The sequence below is a fragment of the Pollicipes pollicipes genome, unplaced genomic scaffold, assembly GCF_011947565.3.
Source record: "Pollicipes pollicipes isolate AB1234 unplaced genomic scaffold, Ppol_2.1 Scaffold_4881;HRSCAF=5763_pilon_pilon_pilon, whole genome shotgun sequence".
Classification (NCBI taxonomy): domain Eukaryota; kingdom Metazoa; phylum Arthropoda; class Thecostraca; order Pollicipedomorpha; family Pollicipedidae; genus Pollicipes; species Pollicipes pollicipes.
In genome coordinates this window covers 7,143,794-7,163,238 of record NW_023596576.1, presented here as the reverse complement: position 1 = coordinate 7,163,238, position 19,445 = coordinate 7,143,794, and positions in this window count along the sequence as shown.

The following is a 19,445-nucleotide window of genomic DNA, read 5'->3' as shown; positions in this document are numbered from 1 at the left end:
CTTTCAACCATCATTCCCACTACTACACCGCACTTCAAGCATTTTACGACTGATGATCGCGTTTGCACTAAATCACCACAACAAATCAAGATGCCACTAGCACAGCACTAGCAACTTTTGGTACAACACCCTAAATCTGGTATTAATACCGATTCTGTTATACTTATAGGTATGCGCCGATACCTTACTAGTCAAAACATTGGAGTAACTAGTGCTCTTTTGCCCTGGCTAGTATGTATGAGATGTCAAAGCACCAACAGTCATGCTAGATATCGGATGACCGGAAAACTGTACATAACCCTCGCACCGCGTTTCGTAAATACAAGAGCATTCTTTATTTGTATCTGGCACTCAAAGCGCACACAAAATATGACACACTTTGCCTAAACGCTTCACCATCTAAAAAAGTAAAAAGTAAAAATTATGGTAACTCAGGTTGTGTGCTGAAAATAACAAAAAACGGATACAAAGTGACGCACCATTGCCAGTATGTCTAGAAAATATATTCTGGACTGTGTAAATGTGACTTCATGTAGCTGTAAGATGAAAGATTACAAACAAAATACGTTCATACTTTCCTTGATCAGCAAAAAGTGGTCGGGAAGCATTTGACATTTTAGTAGTGGGATTTAAAAATGAGGCAACTGTTTCAGTCTGCTGTATGTAAGAGGAGGTAACGCGAGCGCCTACCAGTGGACAGTCGCGCGCGTAGATTGTAATTTTGACGCAGCAGATAATCTAGCAAGAAATGGTGGTCACGACTGACGATGTTTCACCAACTGGTGTGCCCATGAACGGATACACACATGAACTATCACATATGAGGAGATGTGGTCGTTTTATTGCTTGAGAGCATAGCAGATGGACGTCGTCCTGCAGTTCGTACGCACGTAGTTGCGAAGTGTGCACTGCTGACGCTGTCGACATTCCTCCAGGTTTTTGACGCCAGAAGCGATCCTAGCTACTGCAATGTAGTGGTGCTTGTGAACTATTTGTCAAGATTGTTACGATCTCAAGAATATGATGGGCTTTGTTTGTCCAGATGGTCATGTCGAATTGGATTCCCAACAGGTAACAAGCTGCGTTCAGTATCTTAGCACTCACCGGTCTATGGCAAGTTATTGCATGCTTTTCAATGAAATCAACCAATACCTAGGATTTAGGACATTCAAATGAACTAAATTTGCTATTTATTGTTGAAAAAAATGCGAAGCAGATTGACACGGATATTGTATATTTTTTTTTGGTAAGTCGGACCGAATGGGAATGATAATTCTGGGAAAAGCGGGCGGATCGGATCTGGACTTGCCGAATTGGACTCGACCGGATCCTGAAAATTCAATCTGCGAAGTGCTCTATATGCCAGTGAATAAATGAGCCGCGATCCAATTACTTAGTCAAATTGCATCGAACTGCGTCTCTCCGACCGTATCACAACCGAAAATGTTGTGCATTTATTGATCGCTCGTCCTTTCTGTTGTGAGCGCTTTCAGTGCTTCGCTTCCGTGGCGACGCCACCACACCGCCAAGGTTGCTCTACTTGCTGGCCGCGGGTGGAACAGAGCGGTCATCCGCCTGTGACAGGGCCATCGGCCATGTCGCGGCTTCGTCCGGCTCTACTGGTGCTGCTGGCTGGTCTGGTGATGCTCTGCAGCGGCGGTACGTACCACCTGCAGGAGGCCCCGCCGGCGGCCACCGTCCTATCGACGACCGCCACTCGGAGCCGGATACAGTGCGCTTTGCTCTGCTTCCGACACGGCAACTGCACCCACTGGACCTTCCAGCGGTCCGCCAGTGTGTGCCGGCAGTACCCCCTGCGCAGTGCTGCCGGCCAAATGAACTCAACGGCTGAGCCAATCTACTTCAGCCGAGAAGCCCCGGCCGGATACAAGATGCTCCCTAACATGACCAAGCTCTTCCGCCACCACGCCGAGAGCATTACTGGGACGGAAATCCTCGACAGGTGCCTGCTGGACGACCCGCGGGCCGCCCCGGCCGCCCCCGAATCAGAAGAGGAGTTCCAGGCCCTTCGCATGCTCGCAACGGACGACGGAATGTGGCTGGGAATCCAGGAGACGGCCACTGACGGCGTCTACGGGGACTTCTTTGGCCGGGTGCTGAACCTGAAAGATTCGTGGTTGAGTCCGACCAACACATATTCGCTCGGCTTACCGTGCGTCCGTATGTGGGTAGATGGATTCGACCTGAACGCCTGCTACCCTCAGCACCCTTACGTTTGTCAGTATGAACTCTATTAATCGGCACAGGTAAACCACACTGACGGCGAATCGGTTCGCCGTATCCACCGATCCGTTCAGGATCGGAACATGGAATCTATGGCTTGTGTGTGCAATCTCATTGCTTTGTGTCTGTAACCCGGGTTCGTCTATAAACAACTCGACCCAGGAAAGGGCTGACGGGAAGCCGCACCCCGCCCCCCCCCCCCCTACGCTCAGATTTTTTCGTTTTTCACCAAAGATCGAGTTTCCCAACCCAGCAAGACTGCCAACAGAATGTTACAGATAGGTATAATGTATACTCACCGAGCCGCGGGCTCCTCTCTGAAAACTTCCTGGCTGCGTTGCTATCTGTAAAATGTAAGATGTTAACGTGTAAAGGAATTTATTTCCTACGCATTATGTCGCTGATGACCGTTGTGCCCCACTTGGGCCGTATTTTCCAGCCCTCTAGACATTCCTGTTGTTTATTTCCGATTGTGTATATGATGCCGTGCATGATGTGTAGTGTAGATGTGTAGATGTGATGTGTAGAGTAGACTGGCACAGGAGAAGAACGCTTATATCGAGGCACCCCTCTTAACAATAGCAAAAATAAGCAATTTTCATCGCCTTCAGTGAGCTCACGATCTACGGCCCATACGCTCCATTCCCCAGCTCAAAGGGACCTCGCGTCCGCCGCCGCTCCGGTCCGCGCTGCCCGCCGTCTCCGGCCGGCGGCGGACAACCGGCACAGTAACGGCACTTAACCACCCCTCAGCCATCCGCGCCCGTTAGAATTTCTTAAAGGGAATGTTTCACATTTGAAGATGTTAAAGTAATTATCAAATATGTAGAAACAAGCTCACTTGTGACTATTGGTACACCTTTAAGTAGAAAATGCTACTCTGGACAAAGCAATTTCTCTGCTTAGTAAGCATGCTCCTCGGTACGTCATTGTTTGCTTGCATCATCGTACCTTGCACAACACTGATTGGTAACCAATTGGCAGCCGTTGTATCTGGAAATCGGACCGACGAGCTCACGAATACCAGATATGAACAGCTCGACCATTGCATTTTTCTTGGCCTTGATCGCCGCATGGATTATGGGATGACAGGACTTGAATGGCGTTGTTATGACGTCATGAATACCAAGGTGACCTCGAAATGCCCTCCCGAAAACGTCTCCGAATCTTCAAGGGTATGTAGCTCAGGAACTAGAAGAGTTTAGGTCTTAAGGAGGGCAAAGCTGTGAACTGCATCGAACGATCTTCAAAACGGGCATTTCAGTTCAAGACCCTACAAAAATGTGGAACACTCTCTTTAAGCGAGTCGTTTGATTTGCAGAGTAGCTGTTTCAAGATTTGCTAGGTGATGCACGGTGTAATTTTGTAGACCTGGGTTTTTTGCGCCGCAACGTGACAGGATGCGACTCATTGCGGCTCAACGTGGCCGGGCGCGGCTGTCGTCCGGATGTGGCGCGACAGCCGGATGGCATCACTCATGCGGCTCATTGCCATGGTTACTGATGAGCAACGCCTCCATTCGTGTGGGTGGGTCCTCCATCCAACGCCAGGTGGGTTTTGTTAACATTGGTAGGCAGAATGATATAGTCTAAGATATGACCACTTCATTGCAAAGCCTGTTGTAACTAAACATGATACATTTCGAAGGAGTACTTAAATAGGCGTTTTAGAAAATCGGTTGCTGCTTCGAAAGGAGAAGCGCAGGCGTCGGTGTCAGCTTCGATTCGAACTGTGAGCAAGGCCTGGGGACGCTGTGTGGAGTTGCTGAGGTCCGTCTGCCTGCGGCGTCCACCGCTGGCCGCTGTGTGGGGGCAGCTGGGGCCTGTGTGCCTGGGAGCGCCAACACTGAGACGTGGGCTGCCAGTGAGGTGGAGGTGCGGTAACGGGGAGACCTTCCCAAGTGTGTCGCGGCCATCGACACGGTCAGAAGCACTAACACATGCCGTACGCCTGCAACACCAACAGCGTTTTCTTCAACTATCAGGGGATCTTCTCCACCATTCTACTGGCCCTGATGGGCGCCTTCTGCAAGTTCCATCACATCTCAGTCAGCAGCGGGAGCAAATAGGGCGACACTGTCATCCCTACCAACTCTAATCTCAGTCAGTGCCTCGCGATTGCCCACGTTTATCTTCCACCACCGAAGGCACCCCATTGGCCGGCCAGCGCTGAATCCATGCCCCGTTTGGTATTGGACGACAAAGCACTCCCTTACCTACTGAGGCCCTGTCCGGGCAGCAAGCTTGGCCAGCCCGGATGCCGTGCCTATAACACCCGGCTCTTCCGGGCGCCTGTGGGGTGAAGCGCGCGTTTGGCCCATTAGTGCAGCGGTCCGGTGTTTTCGGGTCCCGCTGCAGGTGGAGGTCGACAATGCCAGCCGCATCACCCGTGCACCCGCGTGTCACACAGCACACGGTGGGGAGAGGCTGTCGTGCCAGGCGGCGGCCAGCGGCCTACCGAGCTCCTGGCAGGGCAGGAGCAGGCCGACTGAAGTGCCTCCGCCTCCCTGTCCGACCGCATCCCGTCAAGCGAGCCCGACGGGAACGCTGCAGAGACGCGTGCGGCGTTCAGGGCATGTTTCTTGAACGATAGCCCTGCGAACAGGCTGCATCAGGCATGGCGGTGGGTGACAGTTCACGGACTGCGCTCCGCGTGTGTTTTGCTCTCCCTGTTTTCTATGTCCACCTTTGGCGCGGTATCCAGTGGACGGCCCGGATTTGCTGCATGGGCCCAGTGAGCTGTCCTGTCGTGAACAGCATTACAACGCTGCAGCTGCTTGTCTGTTCACATACAAACATTACAATTTCAATAATCATTTGGGCTTAGCGGCGTGGACTGAAGGCCGCCGTGGCCGATAACCAGCGTTCGATGGTTTGGCGATGAGTTGCAAACATGCACTGCAGGATGATTCATCGAACAAAACACATTTTTAACAAAATGTGTATTGGAACACATCCGCGCAAGATGAGCCTGAAACCCTAGCTGCCCAGCTCTTCACATCACCCAAGCGACAGCACAGTCTCCACTGTCCAGTCATACACCTCCCCGTCACCAGCTCGGTGTGCGACGGGTTATGAATTAAGTTCGGTGCGATCAGAGTACGCTTGAGTGTGTACGGTGCAGCCGTGCAAGTATTCCGATCTCCGTCGGGGAGGTGTTCATCGGTGCTTCCCTCCTTCTGGCACGTTTTACGTATTGGGAAAAGCGTTCTCTGGGAGCCTAGCCTTCTCGTATCTGTACAATAGATATTGAGTTGACGTTGACTGAATTCGGAAAAGTTTGAGATGACGCGTGCTATTCCCCGCAAAATTGTTACTCTGTTCTCATGGTGGAAAAGACGGTTCAAAACAACATTTGGGCCTTCACATGGATGACCAAAAAAGCAAGAGAGACGAGGTATTGTCTGCTTCAGATCTCTCCTGTGGGATCGCAGCCCCATTGTGATTTGCGTTGTGTGTAAGAGAGCACGTGGCTTACTGCCGAGCTGGATGAGAGGGGAAACTGACGACACACCATCCACCCATCTTTCCTCGCTCCCACTCATCTTTCATCCCCGTGCCGGCGCGATTATCGGGATCAGACTGCATGCATTAGCCATGATTGGGCTTAATTACTGCCCTGGCATAAGCCGCGCCCGAGGGCCCGCACATGATCCGAAGAGTGGTTCTTATATGGGCTTAGTCTCGGACTCCAAGACTTCCACATGCATGTGTTTTTGTCCCTTCTGCTCTTAAACTCTTTTTTGTGCCAGTCCTGAAACGGTTGTTTCGGTCAAAAGGGTCCAAACCAAACAAACCCAGTTGAACTCCATCCGCCCTGATTCCTCACTCACCGTCGTTTTCCCCCAGAGCCTCGCTACGCGCCGTCTCACTGGGCGTGCTGTAACCGTCAGCCAAGAAAGTGCTGGTTGAGGGGTCGCTCCGGCGGAGCCCCGCCCGAGCGCCCGCACGCGTCACAAAGGAGGTCCTTGTGCGTTGTAAGGTTTGATACTGGAGAAATATCACCACGACCGCAGTGATGCCCACTGCTGGATCTCACCCTTAAAGCCCGTAGCCCTAAAATCGCTCTTACTGGGCGAGGGCACTTCAAACCATACCAGAAATACGGAACAAAGCACGTGACATGTACCGCGGCCCCTGCCACCCACAAACAGCGAACGGGCCATGTGTGACGTGTGCGAACTCTCTGATCGACAATCAGCAGATGCCTGGCTGGCATGCGATGACCGGACATATATCATCGTTTCCATGCGGACGGCCTTTCTGGCGCAGTTATTTTGATTCCCCACCCCACCCCGACGGTTTTTTCAAGAGTACCCTCCTGAGCGGCGCAGCGTAGCCGTGCGAAACTTTACTTTATTGTGGGCAATTAAATTGCCGATTTTTTAACGTAAAAATTCAGATGAGCCTCATAAGGTAATCCACCTGTGGCAGTTCAAAGTTAGGTCATGGGTGTCAGCGAAGGCATTTCCTTCGGAGACGTTTAATCTGATAGGACAATGCAATGTTGGACGAAGCCATGCATCTTTGAAATGCTTCCTGACACACTCAGATAATTCGATTCCGGATAACGAAGAGTTTCATTGACCATTGGTGAGATGTACAGGCGAGATCAAGGTAAATACGCAATCACTTTTTTAATAGAGAGTATACATTATGGGGTAACTTTGGACGTTTATTTCAAACTTATTGAATGCAGGAGGTTACCAGATATTTTGTTTTAACGTCATGAAGGTCAGAGGCAGACATGTGCCCGGTCCCTAATATGGTTCCTGGTTCCCACTGGTTCCCACAAAAAAGACGCTGAATCCCGGTTCTCACGGGTTCTTTCGACAAAACAAGAAGCTGGATCCTGGTCCCCTTTGGTTCTTTCGGCAAAGCAAGATGCTGGATCTTGGTTCTCACAGGTTCTTTTGATAAAACAAGACCCTGGATCCTGGTTCCCACTTGATCTATCGACAAAACAAGACCCTGGATCTTGGTTTTCACTAGTTCTTTCAACAAAACAAGTCCCTAGATCCTGGTTTTCACTGGTTCTTTCGGCAAAACAAAACCCTGCATCCTGGTTCCCAATGGGTCTTTTGACAAAACATTATGCTGCATCCTGGTTCCCATTGGTTGTTATACAAAACAAAACCCTGGATCTTGGTTCCCACTGTTTCTTTCAACAACACAGGACCTGCATCTTGGTTCCCATTAGTTATTTTGTAAGCACTGGATTCAGCTCCTGGTTTATCTTGTTTTTTTTCTATCAATACCAGCCCCAGGTTCCCATAAGCCCTTTGGCAAGCAACAAAAATACCAACATGCCATGAATACTAAACACCATGCCTCACAGTTCACAATAGTCATTTTACCAACACTCTGAGGTCAGGTCAACACTCTGACTCCTGAGGTCAGAATATGGAGTACTCTGACAGTCTTGGGGCATTGGAAAAAATTGACCTCAAAAGGTCACCCTGCACAACCCAAATACTTTGCTCTCAAAAAGCATATCAGTACATCGCAGACAGGTCAAAATAAACAGCATGCCGTGACTCTGTAACAACAATACAGCCTTTCCAGAAGCCTGAGCACACGACTCAGGCAGATCTAGATTCATTATCTGCATGATAAACCAGTATCAATGTGGGACTAACTTTGGTCTGCAGGTAGGCTCGGTATGTGTAAAAAGCTATTGCTGAGCTTTGATGGTAACCTGTGATATTGGGATGCTTTTCTGGTGTTATATATATATATATATATATATATATATATATAATATATATATATATATATATATATATATATATATATGGTCACTTTAAGCAACCAAGCAGCCTGCTTGCTTCTTGGTAATCCATGTTATAAGTACCTATGGCTGAGCCAGGCTGACTCACATTTTCTAGCTCCTTTGCCTGCTAATGCCAGGCCCTGGTTCCAATAACTTTTGACACAACCACAGACCCCGGTAACATCCAGACCGGTTTCTGGATCTCGCGGGTTTTTCAGGAAGAGCAATCACGACTCTTTTGTTTGCCAAATCTCCATACCATTAGTGCCATAAGTTCATTTGTTAGAAACGCTCCTGCAGAATATGGTGGTAACTGGTAGATGGACAGAGCGAACATTCTAAGCCATTAATACAATGCATATATTCCGTTAAAATCGGAAGCAAGTTCATCTCACCCCCCCCCCCCCCTCCTCCCATGCCGCAGATGTCACACCTCACACCAACAGCACACTAGCAGTGCATCGCCGTTCCACATTGCCATGGAAAGCACGCCAGCTGAAATTTATCTTGGGAAAAACGTATTCTTATCAGCTGATCAATATTTGCTCCATACCACTACTAGATGGTTCTATAAACACACACACGCATATATATATATATATATATATATATATATATATATATATATATATATATATATATATGTGTACCTAAATAAATCGGTTTGTGTGGTTGCTTAATTTGGCTATGTCCTAAACACCTTGGAAACGCCTAGAAGAATAAACGGAATAAGGTGGAATATTCTAGAATATCTGGACTAGAATATCTAGAAGAGTCGTGCAAAATGCTGTAATACTCGTGGAAAAAATCATCTGAAATTTCTATTCCCCTTTTGAGCTGGGTCTCAAGCTTTGCGACATATCACGTCCCCAAAGTGCGTTTGTTTTTATCAGAAGCTGTATTTTAACACATCCAAACATTGTGTCTGATATTGTTACAGCTAATTTAAATTGATTACTACATTTTGGATGGTGTTTTTAGTGTGAGCAGTAAGAGGTCAATAAAATAGAACCGTTGCTCCGCATTCTCACGCGGAGTAACATCACCAGCAACAGCCTTAGTTCCTTGACGTCATATTCCCTTTGGGTTTTAGATAAACGAAACATGTGATACTACCTTTCCTATCTGCGGCCTTGATGAGTGGCGCGAGGTGGCGTCACATTGGCGTGCGAGGTGTGGATGGTTGTTCCGTGATATTGTTGTTCTGTGATATACGCACGGAAGAGCGGGGCTTTCCTTTCAAGATAAGGTTAGCCAGCTAACATCCCAGTTGGAGACCTAGCAGGTCTGCATCATACCTGCATCGTGACAAGTTCTTGAGTTTGTTCTTCTGAATTTGTAGTGTTATTAGCATTGAAGAACAGCAAATTTGTGTGATGGTACATGAGGAGCAGCCTCAGCAGATAACCAGCAGTGTTCATAGGCTTTATTTTATTGATTTACATTAAGAACAGCACACATTGCTGGACCTGAAAAAGTGGGGTGTGTGAGCAGCAACGGCTGTGAAAAACTCCTGGTACCATTCTGGTTCTCGCTTGTTCCCGAATATCATTTTACAACGGATCTTGGTTCTTGCTGAAATTGAATCCCCACCTTAAGCCTGAGCTGGATCATGGTTCTTGCTGGATCACTATACATATTCCAGGCTGGGTCTTGGTTCCTGCTGGATCCCTCAACATAATGCCAGGCTGGATCTTGGTTCTTGCTGGGTCCCCATGTTCAATCCAAGCTGGATCTTGGTCCTTTCAGTTTGGTATCAGGCTGGATACTGGTTCTTGCTGCATCTTTCGTCTTCATGTCAGGTTGGATCCTGGTTCCTGTTGGATTTTTTGGCTTATTGTCAAGCTGGATCCTGGTTCTTGCTGGATCTTTTGACTTATTGTCAAGCGGACTCCCGGTTCTTGTTGGATCTTTCGACTTATTACCAGACTGGTACCTGGGTTCTTCCTCATTCCATAACCAGGAACCGGTTCCCGGGAAGAAATCTTAGGAACCAGGCACAAATCTGATCAGAGATCACTAGCCTAACATGACCACGATCAGCATTTTGTTTTAGGAGCATACCGTCTGGCATGGTCCTCGACGCTCATTTATATGAAAGTATCTAAACAATATCGAAGGTTTTTGGTCACCTTAACCCTGCAAATGTCAAATAAGGTCGCTTACCACAAATTAACACCAATGCCATTTTTCCTAGAATAGGTATTTCGGCAAAAGGAGGCGAGGGAGGCGTTCCACATTAAAATGGGGTTTGGAGCTGAAATAGCCACCTTGAGGACCTTTCGATGCTGTTCACAGCCCTGCACTTCTTAAGACCTAAGCCCCTCAAGTTTCTGAGCTACACGCCCGCATATCGGGGAGGGTATTTCAGTTGCCTTGGCATTCATGACATCATAATAACGTCATTCGAGTTCTGCCGTTCTGTAAACCATGAAGCGATCAATGTCAATAAAAGTATTATTGTCGAGACGTTCGTTTCTGGCGTTCGTGAGCATAATTTCCAGGTAAAGCGGCCGTCAATTGGCTCTCAATCAGTGTTTTGCAGGGAACGAAGGCGTAATCAAGCCGTGACGGATTGAGGAGTATATTTACTAGACAGAGAATTGTGCTGTATAGAGCAGTCTTGTCTCCTTAAGAAGTTATTCAATGGTAATAGGTGAGCTAATTTAGTTATATCTGATGCCTGCTTCATTATCTTCAGACATACATTCCCTTTAAAGATGGCTACATGGGGTGGTATGAGGGCACTTTTGACGCCAACCAGACATTTGACCTGGTTTGGTATTGTTTACTCAAAGGCCATGACCAAGGGACTTAAACTTTCACAAAACTTATTTCACATACAGGCTTGTCACTCCAGTGAATTGAGCGTATCTAACTTTCTTAGTTTCTGAAATCTGAGTGGGCCAACTTGACCCTCTCCCACCTTAGCGCCTAACATTCACCCGACCACATGTGTGCATGCTAAAACAAAGACCTTAGATACTCTGCCGCCCTCGCACTATGGTATACTGACGCAATGCCACCTTGAGAAACACAAAAAATGCTTTAGATTGCTTGTCTAAGCATCATACAACAGAATAAAACCCTTCCAACATACGCAACTTGTACAAGGCACAACTACATACAAAACTCAACACCCAAGTTTGATTACCCCGGCGTACAAAGCCTATGCCACAATTCCCATGACTCCAAAAAACTTCAGCTGGTTTTACAGGCAGCCTGCTCCACTTGCTGTGTTGCTCGCCATTGTTTGTGGTCACGAACCGCAAGCCAAGCCAGTTCTGTGCTTGCGACGCCCGGCCGGGGATACGGGTCGAATATATCGGCACACTTGCCGATCTTACCGTCTTAACAAAGGGTCGAAGATATTGGCACACTTGCCGATCTCACCGTCTTAACAAAGGTCCGAGGTCGGTGGAGTTCTCCTTGCCGTTGTTTGACATGAACACACCAGATTGGCGCATATTTCCGCACTTCATTAGACTATCGGACCCTGGTCGAGCTTGTTCGTACTCGGACTTCTTTGTGGCTGAAGGCGCGCGTTCTGACGCTGCCGGCGCCTCCGAGCACAGACCCGCGCGTGGCGTGACCTTGGCCTCCATCGCGGAGCACAACACCGGTTCAGGACTGGTCGCGAGCCAACGGCCGCAGCGGCGGTGGCCTGACGTGGGATGGAGTGCACCTCTCAGCGGCAGTGGCTCTCTCCGCCTCGCTCTGCTTGTCGCGACGTCCCCTCCGCCCCGCGCCTGCGCCGTCCCCTGCCAGGTGTGCGTACGGCCCCACCTTCGGCACGCACAGGTCCAGGCTGCGACACACAAAGATGATGACGAAGATGACGACGACAGCCATGACGGGCACCAGCACCAGGCCCAGGATCAGGTGGTGGTCGGACATGGTCGCCCAGCGTCACTCCACCGGCGCGCCCCTCGCTCGCCCACCGCTGCACTACTGTGTGGGGCGGTGCTGCGCAGCCGCGTCGTGACGTCACATAGCCTCAGGGCAGCGGCGCGCGCTCGACCGAGAATCCCTGGGCCGGCGAACCGCGATCCCCGCCATCGCCCATGCGTCACCATTAGAAAAAAGGCCGTGCGCGTGGATGTAGCCACGTGCTCAATTTTCTGGGCTTCAGTCCTCTTTTATTCCGTTTCTTACAACAATAATACGATGGCGACCAAATTTGCCGACAAGTTATTGGGGCCGCCACTACACGAGAGCCGAGGGGATGCAGTAGTTTGGAATTCAAATCGTAGGACAGGTAGGTGCGGGATTCCCATTCGGATTCGAAACTCAGGTAAACTTCGCTGAGTTGGAATGTTTGGAATCATCGAATCAAAACCTCGAACAACACCACAAGGGAGTTAGAGATGGTCGTTCGTTCAACTCTAGTTCCGCCGGCTAAACACTGTGACTGCATATGTAAGAAAAAGGAGTTCCATGACTTTATGGTGAGTTATCGACCTTCATCATATCAGGAGGCACTGATATGCCCCAAAGAGGAGGACGGGAGACTTATTCCAACGAAGAGCCCATAAATACGCGCTGAATTTAGCTTAGCTGAAGAAAATTGTGAACCCGGATAATATTCAATGCAATTAAATGTCGAAATGATATTTTTGTGATTTGTTTTCCATGTTACGAATCCTGAATTCAAAATGACGGCTTCAGAGGTAAGGGAAATACCTGAAACTGTATGCTCAGGCCAGAAGCACGGGTGCATCTGAAGCTACCGACTTCAGCGCGGCAGAATCAGCATCACCTGAGCTCCGATCCGTTCGGCCGCACCGTCTGAGCGTCGAGCCTTGCGAGTCGAGAGCACTTTGGCGTTCTCTCAGCCGTCGGCCGCCTCCCCCGCGCGCCGCTCGCCGCACAGAACTGACCCAAGCGACCCTCGCGTGCCTGGCGCGCCGCTCAACCGCTGGAGGCGGCTGACCTCGACACGGTGCCCGACGCTCGCCCGCGCCCACCTGGACGCCAGCGTGGCCTGCCCCGAGGCCTCGCGTTGGAGCCGGAAGGGAGCGCGCCAGGTCAGGACCGCACACAATGCACGCATGGCTTCATACATTGCACAGACGCCCATCATTTGGTGGATTTGTAGAAAACAGGAAGCTAGAATTGCTTTTGGACTTGGGTGAGAGTGAAAAATTACATCGCAAAAAGGCCGTGCAGGAGCGAAAAAATCAATTCACAAAAGATGGAACTTATGAGCTCGTGACTGATGCTTCAGCAAACAAAGACATCTATTTCAAGTTGGCATGGACGTAATGTCATAAACCTGACAAAACTTTTTGGTTTTTAACATCTCAAGCCGCTAAAGTGAAACAGAATACATTAAAGCATAGTAATTTCATGGCAGTGTAATGAACATAAACAGTTATTTAGGGCTTGCTGTATGAAATGTTTGTGGCACTCATTTCGAATTTATTGACAGCAGGAACAGCATTATACATCTTCCATTGACTTCTTAGAGGTCAGAACAGGTCATTGACTTAAGATGACCCGGGTCGACATTTTGTTTTAGGAATAGACTGCCTAGCGTAATCTTTATTGCTTATTCAAATGCAAAACTCGGAGCAGCCTTGTATGATATTGATCGCCATGACCTTAAAAAGATCAAACAAGGTCACTGACCTCAAATGGGCTTGTGACCTTTTGCTTAGAAACAGTTGCCTAGGTTCTGGGGGCACTTTGGAAACCAACCTGGCACTTGACCTTCAGGTCTTGACCGGAAGGTCATGACCTGGGAAGCTCAAACTTTGACCAAGTGAGTTCATGTACAGGTCAAGACACACTGTAAATTAGGTGTCTCTGGCTCTCTTAGCTCCCATGATCTCAGGGGGTCAAACTGATCCCCACCCCACCCGAGCGAAGGGTATCTAGCCGGCTGCCCGGGCGCGTCTTAACCGTGGGAGCCACCTCACCATTAACTATTCCACACGGATTTCATGCATTCGGCGCCCTACCACACTCGCTCCAAGTTTACACATCTGCTGGCACCCACGTCACCCCACTCATTCCTGGCTCCCACATGGGTAGGACCCCCCCCCCCCCCCTCCTCATCCTCTCTCATCTATTTTAGCGCCCAATGAAGCAACATGCATGCGCTATCTAAACCATATCAGGTAAATTTTTATCAGCTTGACACCGACGCGGCTACTGGCTCCGTATCAGGTATCCAAAGCTGAACGACGGCTCGTTCCTTCGCCTGTCCTCCAGGGTGACGGTCTCTACTCGGACGACGCTTCCTTGCGCCTTGCCGACGGTGGGGCGGCCCACCACTCCTTCGGCCACGCCCAACGCCCGCAGTTTCACACTGTCACGCACGCGCCTTTAGGTGGCACCACGTCCAGTACCGGGACGTCGCCTCCGCCCCTGCTGCGCCCTCGTCTCCCGTCTGCCGGAGTGAGCATTGCAAGGTAGCACCCCACGGTGCGTCCCTGAGAGGCTTGGAGGCAGACAGCTCGCCTGAGGGGGCGTAGAGCCCATCATCCGACAGCGAGCGCCCGGCGTGACCTGTGTTACGCCTTGCGGTCTCCACGGCCAGCGCTTTCAGGAGACTCGGCCTGACCAGCTTGTCCGACGACCTGGTCCCTTGTACTCTTTCTATAAGCGTTGATGGCGGAATCCCTATCCGTCCTGAACATCCCGCCATCAAGGGCTCAAAAGGCCCGGCGTACAACACGTCGGAGGAGAACGGGCTGTGCCCTGGTCTGTACTAAGGCGCTGCACACCAACGGATAGACCCAGCCACCGTCATGCATAACCCTGCGTCCCGGGCGGTCCTAACTGGTCCCTGCCCATACCATGACCTACTCGCTAGCTGCTGGCGCCTACTGCTGGGGGTCATAATGAAACAACTTGGATCATCATGGCCACCTCCAACGGCTGAACGAAGACAGCCTCGGCGTAGGCTCATAAAGGAGCAGCCGCGCCAAAGTGCACGTCACCGGCCTCGATCACCATGCCCACCCACAGCCGGCGTGACCGTCCTGTCATCGCCTGACCAAATCACCTTCTACCTCGCGTCAACGCTAAACAGTTCAAACGCCGCTCGTCACCTCTACTTACAAAATGATTCACACGTATTGACCACGCCAGCCTACCCCTCCGACATATGTCCACTGCCCTAAGTGCTACAGTCCACCGCTACAGGCGGATGTAGCACGGAAACCATGTGCCGAATCACGGACCCATCCTTCATTACGGGATTACACTTCCCGCTCCGAGACGCAGTACCGGGTCGGGAGGGTCGCATGGCCAGGCCCCCTTTCCCCAATGACACAGGAGAAAGGGGGCTGTCGTGGCCTGCGCCCGGCCGGTGGGGAGGGGGCAAGGGACATCTTCGTAGCGTACAGCCACCATGGTCTGGCTGGGATGGGTAGCGATAGCTTGTGGATTCACATCGTGCCTGTTGTCGCCAATGTCCCGTTACCGAGGCTGACATGCTGCTTTCCTCTTCCATCGCTGACCGGATACCGCGCGTCGATCAATTTTGTCTGGCTGGCCGGTGGCACGTGTCCCATTTGAAGTGGCGGTCCAGGACGACAAAAACTCGCCGCTGCCCTGTGAACTCCAGCAAGGGAAGCCGATTACCGCGTCAGGCCATCTTTCGCGCGACTCTCCTATCCCGAAGATGGGGTCACGAGCAGGCCTCATTCTGCTCTTACGAAGCGACCAGGCTTTGGGGGATCCGCGTTGACTTCTGAGGCTCCTTTCGTCCTTATGGTCTCGTTTTGTTCGGAGGGGGAGGTCCTGGCCACGGCCAATTTGCTTGCTTTCCCGCACCCCGCCGGGAAACTTCAGTGATCCTGGACGGGTGGTGCGCAGAATGGAAAGGGTCGAAAGGTATGCCTACACAATCGTTTGATCTTTACGCAGCAGGTTTTCGATCCAAGCACCATGATGGAAGCAACTGTCATGGGAGTGGCCACGAATGAGGACTGCCTGGAAGAAGGATGGGAAGAAAGAAAACTGAGCCATTTGAAGGCCACTTAATGGAAACAAAGCAAGCGGTTTTTAGAACTGTATTTACTGCACTGCAATCTCTCCATGCAAAGGCGAATAATGAGATTATTGCGAGCTGGGTACCGGGTTTAAGCCACAATACTTTATCCTGTGCATGCCTCCTAACGCTCTCTATGACCGGAGTCCGTACCCTCACATGTCGGCGGCTCGTTCTGCCCAGACCGCCCCACCATCCCGCGCACTGAGGTTGGCTGTTCCCGGGGCCGTGTGAAAGGCATCCGTCCACAGGCAGCGTGGCCAGCTGGACTGGGAGAAGTGAAGCCCACATCTGCCCCGGCTGTCACGCGCTCCTGTGCCGAGCGGGCGTCGACCGGCGGCGGTGAGCGGCGGCTGCTGTGGGCCTCCGGGCTGCCACTCGGGGCCAGCTACCTCAGGTTTCATTAGCGGGTCTACGCTGCGTCGTGCGGTTACCAATGCAGGGCGGCCCCCGGTCGAGAACTCAACCGTGGTGGCAAGCCCAGTGGTGCAGAACGCGCCCCAGCGAGCATGTGGCACAATTATTTCACCTATGCACACGAATGTATCCGTATCTCTGTGTCAATCTGCCGCTGCACGCGGTGTATCTGTCGCTTGGTTTAAACCTCAGGTGATCAAAATGAATCTTTGCCAAAAAAACTTGGGAACCCGAGCTCCAGATTGGCGCCTGGCCCGCTCGGCTTCTTTTCCTTCCATTAGGTTCCGGGGCATCGGGGTGTACTCAATTCCATGAAGAAGCTCTCATAATGAATAATTTGATGGCGATATAACCTCACCGCAAAGGCAAACTGCATCACATTTCGCGTCACACCCGCCCCCCCCCCCCCCCAACAACAGGGGTCTGCGCAGCACATGTGCTGCCATCGTCCAGACACAGGCTACTGCCCTCTTCTCGCTGATGGGCGGAGGGCCTCACACCCTGTCTGTCCTGTTAAGGCCAATCAGGCGGCATTCATCGCGGTGTCACTCAGACGGCGCGGGGTTGGGGAGCCGGGGGAGGGCACCCGATCGGCCTGCGCTGAGGCTGCGCCGCGAGCCGCGCGCCCCCTTACCCCGGACCAACGCGTCCGCCCCGCCGGGGAGTCGAGCCGTTTCCGGCGCTGGTGGCCGTCCGCGCGGCGTCCACGCGCGGGTTCGGGGAGGCGCTGGCCGCTCCCGACGCCGTACTGGACAGCCTCCTGGTGTGCCCTGGTGTCAACCAATTAACATTTCCTCACTGAGACCTCCCCCGATCATGAACGGGGCCTCATTTACCACCTGTCACCCCGACCACGCCCATCCATGCCCTGCCTCCTGCCACCCCGACCGCGCCCATCCGTGCGCTGCCTCCTGCCACCCCGACCATGCCCATCCATGCTCTGCCTCCTGGCACCCCGGCCATGCCCATCCATGCGCCACCTCCTGTCACCCCGGCCATGCCCATCCATGCCCTGCCCCCTGTCACCTCGACCACGCCCCATCCTTTCATCACTCGATCACTGCGACATAACGTCAATGATAGTGGCCCAGCGTCCTGAACACGCCATGGCTGCCAGTAACGCGCGCTTGATCTACCGCGGCTCTAGGGGCTTTAAGGCGATCAAAGATAATCGATCGCTCACCTTGACTGAAGCAGGCTCCTGACTAGGACTTCGCAGAGGGGGGTTACAATAGGTCCCATGGTTCCGCTTAGATCTCTAAATTCGCATTGCCTTTTCTCTAATTTACCCCATCGTCTTTTAAACAGAGGCCCTATTTTACATCACCACAGGCCTGTTGCGGACTGGCCGATCCATGTGTTCCAGATTTCTGAAGGTTAAGTGGCCCATGTCGGACACTGTAACAGAGCCGCGTTATTGGAAGGGAGCAGGGCATGGAGTTTCAACCCCGATGGGGACCCAGTTCCCATCCCTAAGGTGTGCCGTGCGGAAGCCTTGAAGTTTGGTCATGCCCTCGATTGAATCCGTTTTGGGATCAGCATAAGGCTCGGCTGAATAAACTCACGGGGATTAGTGGAGGTAGATAAGAGGGTGATTATGTGGGGCATCCGCAGCAGTGGCGCTGTATGGATTCACGCTACAATATTAGGCCAGTCCATGCTTGGCCACCGCGTGAGCTTTAACAATAAGCATTTTTGTTAATAAAAATGGTCTTAAAGTACAGACCGAGGAAGACGGGCACTTCACGACCAAGGCATGGTTTGAACTTTGAACGTTTAAACGTTAACGCCGCGTAATCACGGCCTCGTTGCGTCACACAGGCTTTTACAATACGCCACTTCAACTCATTCATTTTGCCCAATGAGGCTGTTTCCACCTCCGCGTGCCAGGTGCCACCGAGCTAGGCGATTATGCAAAAGGGATCCATGTCTCGGTTTTGTGGTACATTCAGCGTTTGCACGCCTCCAATGAAATGCGCATCGCTGACACGACGGAGAGAGGCAACGGCGCATCATCAGGCCGTGGGCGGCACACGCGCTTGCCTCGGTCCCGGAACCGCAAAAAAGCGAGAAGAAAAGCCAGCAATGCGACTCGCATGGAATTTCATGGAATCGCTACAGGGGCAGGAGAAGCTCTCTCCTAACCACGATCGGACTACACGCGCACGGAAGCCACGCGCGGCACGCGCACTCCCTCGACGAGCGAGCTCCGTAGGTCCGAGTCCTACCCGGCGGTCGGAGCCGCGGCAGGCATGGCGTGACGCAGCCGGCGGGCGCCACGTTCTGCTCGCTCAATGTCTGCGGCGTGACAGTCAGCAGCCGGAGGCCGGGTCCCCCATCGGTTCACACGAGCGATCCGGAGGCACGTGACGCGTGTTGTGGCCTCTGCCATCAGTAAACGGACCTCAGGTGGCGTGCGCGAACTCCCTGATAAGCAACCAGCAGATGTCTGGCTGACATGCGATGACCTGGCATGCATCATTATTGCCATATGGACAGCTGTCCGGATGCAGTTATTTCCACCCACGAAGGTTTTCCCAAATAACGTCCGAAAGACCCGGCATAGCCACACTAAACTTAGCTGTAGGCAATTGTAATGCGATCTTTTGTTATACGAATCAAATGAATCTGGTATGGTCTCTAGCCTATGACAGGTCAAAGGCCATGCCTGTCGCATCTATAAGGTCATGTCTGTCAGCGACGGCTGTTCCGAGCGGACCGTTCACTCTGATGCGAGAACGGAGTGTTAGAAGAAACCACGAATCTTTGAGACGATTTCTGAGACAGACGATTGACTTTAGGATTACGACTTATTTCATTGACCTTGGATCCGGTATGACGGCCAGACCGAGATAAAAACCAACTGCCTTTTTACTGGAGGGCTGACTTTGAGCGACAGTTTTTGGCGCTCATTTCGAATTTATTGACCGAAGGGACGCCAAAAGAATCTCATGTGAACTTCCTCCAGGTCAGATGACGTCACGAACCCAAAATGACGTCGATCAGACTT